This window comes from Rhinatrema bivittatum, chromosome 2 (genome assembly GCF_901001135.1).
Source record: "Rhinatrema bivittatum chromosome 2, aRhiBiv1.1, whole genome shotgun sequence".
Classification (NCBI taxonomy): Eukaryota; Metazoa; Chordata; class Amphibia; order Gymnophiona; family Rhinatrematidae; genus Rhinatrema; species Rhinatrema bivittatum.
In genome coordinates, this window is record NC_042616.1 from 109,916,349 (window position 1) to 109,922,348 (window position 6,000).

Consider the following 6,000-nt stretch of genomic DNA (forward strand, 5'->3'; position numbering starts at 1 on the left):
CCTACCATAAACTTTATTTGACTCTTTTCCAGAGTTCGGTCACGGATGCGACGGTCAATTCTCCCAGTAAATTCCATCAGAGACTCAAGGTTATCAGGCAAATCACGAGCCACTAACTCATCCTTTAAGTGAGAGTTGAGGCCTTCCATGAATATGGCACGTAAGCATCCAGGGTCCCAATGTAATTCGGATGCTAAAGTCTTAAATTCAATTGCAAAGTCTGTAAGCGGCTTGTAACCTTGCTGAAGATTGAGCAAAGCAGATCCAGCGACTGGCAAGCCGGGTCATCAAAAACAGATTTAAAAAGTTTTAGGAATCTTGTTAAGTTGTTCAGGATAGGATCTTCACATTCCCATAACGGTGAAACTCAGGCCAGGGCTTGTCCTTCTAGGAACGATAGGATGTAGGTGGCCTTGGAAGCTTCAGTGGGAAAGAGGATAGGCTGTAATGAAAAATGCATGCTGCATTGATTAACAAACCCTCTGCACATCTTGGCTTCTCCCGCAAAGCGGATAGGTGTGGCTAAAGGTACAGTGGTCTTCACAGGAGGAGCTGAAGAATTCAGTTGAGCATGTAACTGATTGAAGGCAGTAGCTAGGCTCTCCAAAGACTTTTGTTGTTCAGTGATCCACTAGGCTAGGCCAGGGATGGCCTGCAGGGCTGCGAGCTGAGTCAAGTCCATGGAGTTAGCAATCTGTTGTATTTGTGGCATTATGGACACTTGGTCACTTTGGAGATGACTCCACCCACGGGGAGGGGCCCCTTGGGGAACCACAGCGATAGGCTAAACTCAGATAGCAGACACGGAATGAATGGAAGGCTTTATTGTACTGCTGTAGATATGGTATGAAGCAGGAAGGTAAGGCATTAAGGTCTGCGAGGTGCCAATAAGTTCAACAGTCTCAGATGTAGAATCTCACCCAGATGTTCAAGAGAGGTGGGGGCCCGCGTTGTGAGCAATGCCTAGCCTGGTGGGTGGAGTTGGATCACCAGATTGTAGAGGTACTCACAGGAGTGTAGGCGTCTTCCTGGAAGTGAGATGGTGGGATCGAAGGTCCTTGGTACAAGATACATAGACTGGTAGGCCCTCGAGGAGAGAGTACCTGATAGTCTGGAGATCCTGAAAGAATAAGAGAGAGAGAAACCCCTGAGGAGCAGTTGTCTCAGTTAGTAGAGGCCCCGAAGGGTGATGGAAGCGAGAAACCCCCGAGGAGCGGGTGTCTTGAGCTTCTAAAGGAGTGAGGACCTTGGAGTGTAGAGCGGCATCTAAGCATGTAGCTTAGAGTGGTCAGAGTAGCTTAAACCGAAGTCCTTGCTAACTCAAAGGTAGTAGCGAAGCAGAGGCTTTAAATACCCAGAGGTATGCGGTGGGGACGACCCCAAGGTTCCCACATGATGTGTATTTGAGCGTAGGAGATGTGCGCACGTGTGCCCTAGGAGGCCATGGGAGTGAGCATGGCAGACTGGAACGCCCATGCTAAGCTGGAGACACCGAGGCCCTCGGCACTTGGCACCAGAGGCAGCCATCCTGCCCAAGGAGGAGGAAAAGGGAAGAAAAGAGGTAAGGCAGAGAGGTCCAGGCGTCTGTGACCGACAGACGCAACAGCACCATCATCCACCCATTGATATTCCGGAGCTCTGCCTGCCTCCGAGGACCTGTATGTGGAACAGGAAGCATTCCAGAGAATGCTACCCTGGACGTTCTGGATTTCAGCTTTCTATCTAAGAGTCTAATTTTGGCTTCTAAAACCTCCCTCCCACATTTTCCTATGTTGTTGGTGCCCACATGTACCATGACAGCCGGCTCCTCCCCAGCACTGTCTAAAATCCTATCTAGGTGACGCATGAGGTCTGCCACCTTCGCACCAGGTAGGCATGTTACCAGGTGATCCTCATGCCCACCAGCTACCTGGCTGTCTACATTTCTAATAACCGAATCACCAACTATGAAGGTCAACCTAACCCTTCCCTCCTGGGCAGTAGCCCTTGGAGACATTTCCTCGGGCAAAAGGACAATGCACCAGCTGGAGAGCAGGTCCTTGCTACAGGATCCTTTCCTGCTGCACCAGGTTGATGCTCTCCGATCATGATAACTTCTTCCTCCAAGGCAGCAGCAAGGCTGCCAGTCTGAAGTTGGGACTTGGCTACTATGTCCCTGAAGGTCTCATCTATATACCTCTCTGTCTGCCTCAGCTCTTCCAGGTTTTCCATTCTAGCCTCCAGAGGTCAGACTCATTCTCTGAGAAACAGGAACTCTTTGCATCAAATGCACACATACAACTTCTCACTGATATCATACACCGATGCAAAAGACTGGGAGGCCCTCCTGTTGCTACTGGACCGCTGCCTTCATCTCAAATTTTTTCAGTTCTTAGTTAAGTTTTAGCTTGCTATGGAAGTAGAAATGTGTCTAATTAGGGTCATTTGAATGTATTTAAGGAAGCTTGAACAGTGGTCAAAGATATGGCAGCTGGGATTCAATGCCAAAAAGTGCAGTCATGCAGCTGAGGTGTGGTAATCCAAAAGAGCTGTATGTGAAATGGGGTGAAAGACTGATGTGCATGGAGCAAGAAAGGGATCTTGGTGTGATAGTGTCTTGCGATCTGAAGATGGCGAAGGAACGTGACAAGGTGATAGCTAAAGCCAGAAGAATGCTGGGCTGCATAGAGAGAGGAATAACCAGTAAGAAAAAGGAGGTGATAATCCCCTTGTACAGGTCCTGGGTGATGCCTCACCTGGAGTACTATGTTCAGTTCTGGAGACTGCATCTCAAAAGGGAGAGAGAAAGGATGGAAGCAGTCTAGAGAAGGCCAACAAAAATGATAGGAGGGTCTCCATCAAATGACTTATAAGGAGAGGTTGAAGGACCTAAATGTATATACCCTGGAGAAGAGGAGGTAAGGGGAGATATGATAAGACCAGAAAGGTTTTATTGATGCACAATTGACAAACCTTTTCTGTTGGAAAGAAATCAGTAGAACTAGGGGTCACAAAATGAAACTCCAGGGAGGACGAGTCAGAACCAAGGTCAGGAAATATTTCTTCATGGAGAGAGTGGTGGATGCCTGGAAGTAGGTGGTGAAGACAAAAAACAGTGAAAATTTTCAAAGGGGCATGGGATAAACACTGTGGATCCCTAAAGGTTAGAGCATGGAAATGAAAAAGAGTGCATTTTATTTATTTATTTATTTATTTATTTATTTATTTATTGTTTTTATATACCGACATTCGATCGAGATATCACATCGGTTTACATGTAACTAAAACAAATAAGGCATGACTTGCTTATTTTACATTATAACATGGTAACTGTTTGTAACATGGTAACAGGAGGGATGGAACAAGAGATTAAGCATGGTATTTGAGGAGAACGAACAATAGGCTGAACATGTGGCTAACTATGTAGCAAAATCTACTTATTTACAATGAAAGCAGGAAACCGCTAATGATTAGGAAAGCAATATTTACAGGGTTGCTCTAAAATTGTATAGCAGTGGTGCTGTAAGGTGAGGCAGGGAGAGGGTGGGGTTGTGGGAGGCTGTGGGGGGAGTTGCTTTCAGGGAGAGTTGTGTGCGGAGGGGGTGAGTTAAGGGTCAGGTGGGAAGGCTTTTTTGAAGAGCCATGTTTTGATTTGTTTTTTGAAGACTTGAGTGGAGGGTTCATTTCTGAGGGGGGGTGGGAGGGAGTTCCAGAGTGCGGGGACTGCCACGGATATGGCACGTTTGCGGGTTGATGAGCGGTTTGCTGTTTTAGAGTTTGGGACGGCTAGGAGTCCAGTGTTTGAGGATCTGAGGTTTCTGTGTGTGGAATGAGGGAGTATGACATTGTTTTGCCAAGTCATATCCTTGTTGTTTATTTTCTTATGGATGAGGGTGAGGGTTTTGTACTGAATTCTTTGGTTGATGGGAAGCCAGTGAAGTTCTTTTAGTGTGGGAGTGATGTGGTTGCATTTTTTTATGTTTGTAATTGCCCTTGCTGCGGCGTTCTGTAGGAGTTGAAGGGGTCTGATGGTGGCTTCGGGGAGACCGAGGAGTATTGTGTTGCAATAGTCGATTTTCGTGAAGATTATTGTTTGCAGGACTGTTCTGAAGTCGTGAGCGTGGAGAAGGGGTTTGAGCTTTTTCAGGGTTTGCAACTTGAAGAAACCATCTTTGATCATGTTGGAGACATGGTGCTTGAAATTGAGTTCCTTGTCGATAGTAACTCCCAGGTTTTTTGTGGCTGGTGTGAGTTGCACCCCAGTGTTCTTTATGGAGGTGTTGATTTTGAGGGAGGCGGAGGGGTGATCATTGGATATGAGCATGAATTCTGTCTTGTTCTGGTTGAGGCAGAGGGATAGTTGTGATAGTAGAAGCGTTATTTTTTGTGCTAATTTGGTTCCAACTGTCTAGGGTACTTTCAATGGTTTTGTTTATTGGGAGTAATAATTGGATGTCGTCTGCGTATACAAAATATGTGAGATGGAGGTCTGTTAGAAGTTTGCAAAGGGGAAGGAGGTATACGTTGAAAAGGGTGGATGATAGGGATGATCCTTGCGGGACACCGTGTGTGATGGGTATTGTGGAGGAATTCGAGGTGTTTATCTTTACCTTGTATGATCTGTTTGTAAGGTAAGATTCGAACCATTTGAATGTAGTGTTTTGTAGTCCGATTTCTTTGAGTCTGGTGAGGAGGGTTCTATGGTTGATGGTGTCGAATGCGGCGGATATGTCGAGGAGTATCAGTAGGTATGATTGACCTTGGTCCAGTCCTCTGAGAATGGTATCCGTCAGTGTAAGAAGGAGGGTTTCCGTGCTGAATAGTTTTCTGAAGCCATGCTGTGCAGATTGTAGGATGCCGAAGGTTTCAATGTGTTCTGTCAGTTGGTTGTTGACTGTTTTTTCTAGTATTTTGGCTAAAAATGGAAGATTGGACACCGGCCTGTAGTTAGCTGGATTAGATTTATCAAGTTGTGGTTTCTTGATGATTGGCTTGACTATTGCGTCTTTGAGCTTGTCCGGGAATATTCCTTGTTCGAGTGAGAGGTTGATGATGTCGGTGATGGGCTTGGTTATGGTCAAGCTGATAAGCTTTAGGGTTTTAATGGGGATGGGGTCTACGGGGTGGGAGGCAGGATTGGTTTTTTTGATGATGGATTCAATTTCAGTTGATGCAACCGGAGTGAATTTTGACCACGTAGCATTAAGTAAGTGATTTTGTGTTGCTTCGGGTTGGGCTGGAGGTGGTGGTATCTTGGCGATGATTGTGTTGACCTTGTCTTTGAAGTATTGGGCTAGCTTTTCGCTGGAGATGGTGGTGACGTCCATGTCTGAGTCGTTTTGATTTGAGTCGGTAAGTTCTTTGACGTAGGAATGCATACGTAGGAATGCATACTTTGGATGCAACTCCAACATTGCTGTCTGCTTCAATGGCAACAGGGAATTTGTCTCAGACAGCAACCAGCAAGGGCCCTGACTTTGACAATTTGGGAAACTAAGTAAGTGGGTGACTTGTATGGCACAGCAGATGCTTCTATAAGCTTACTGGGCATATTGGATGGACTGTTTGGTCCTTTTCTGCCGGAATCAGCTGTGTGTGCTGCTGGTGGACCCCTGTCCTACCAGTGGCTGAAAAACAGAGAGGCCCTTGTGGCCGCCAGTGGACCCCATCCAACTGGTGGCTGAAGAAATGAAGCTGCATATCAGCACTTCCAGGAAAATTCAGCTCCATTCATCACCTGTGTAGGCCTCGCGGAGTTAAAAATTCATGAGGATAGCACTTTCTCTATACTGATCTTGCAATGCATGAGATCAGCATGGAGGAAGTAATATATCCACGAGTTTGTAATACTGCAAGGCCTGCAGAGAAGAGCATCAGAGTGGGCTTCTGTAAGGATGAATTGGCTCCTCTCCAACAGGCTTGCGGCTGCAGTGACAGTATCAGCAGAGGGGTAAGACAGGCTCAGAGGCTGCAGGTAAAAGAAAGGGAGGAGAGCCTGCCTTGAGTGAGTGTGTGTGTGTA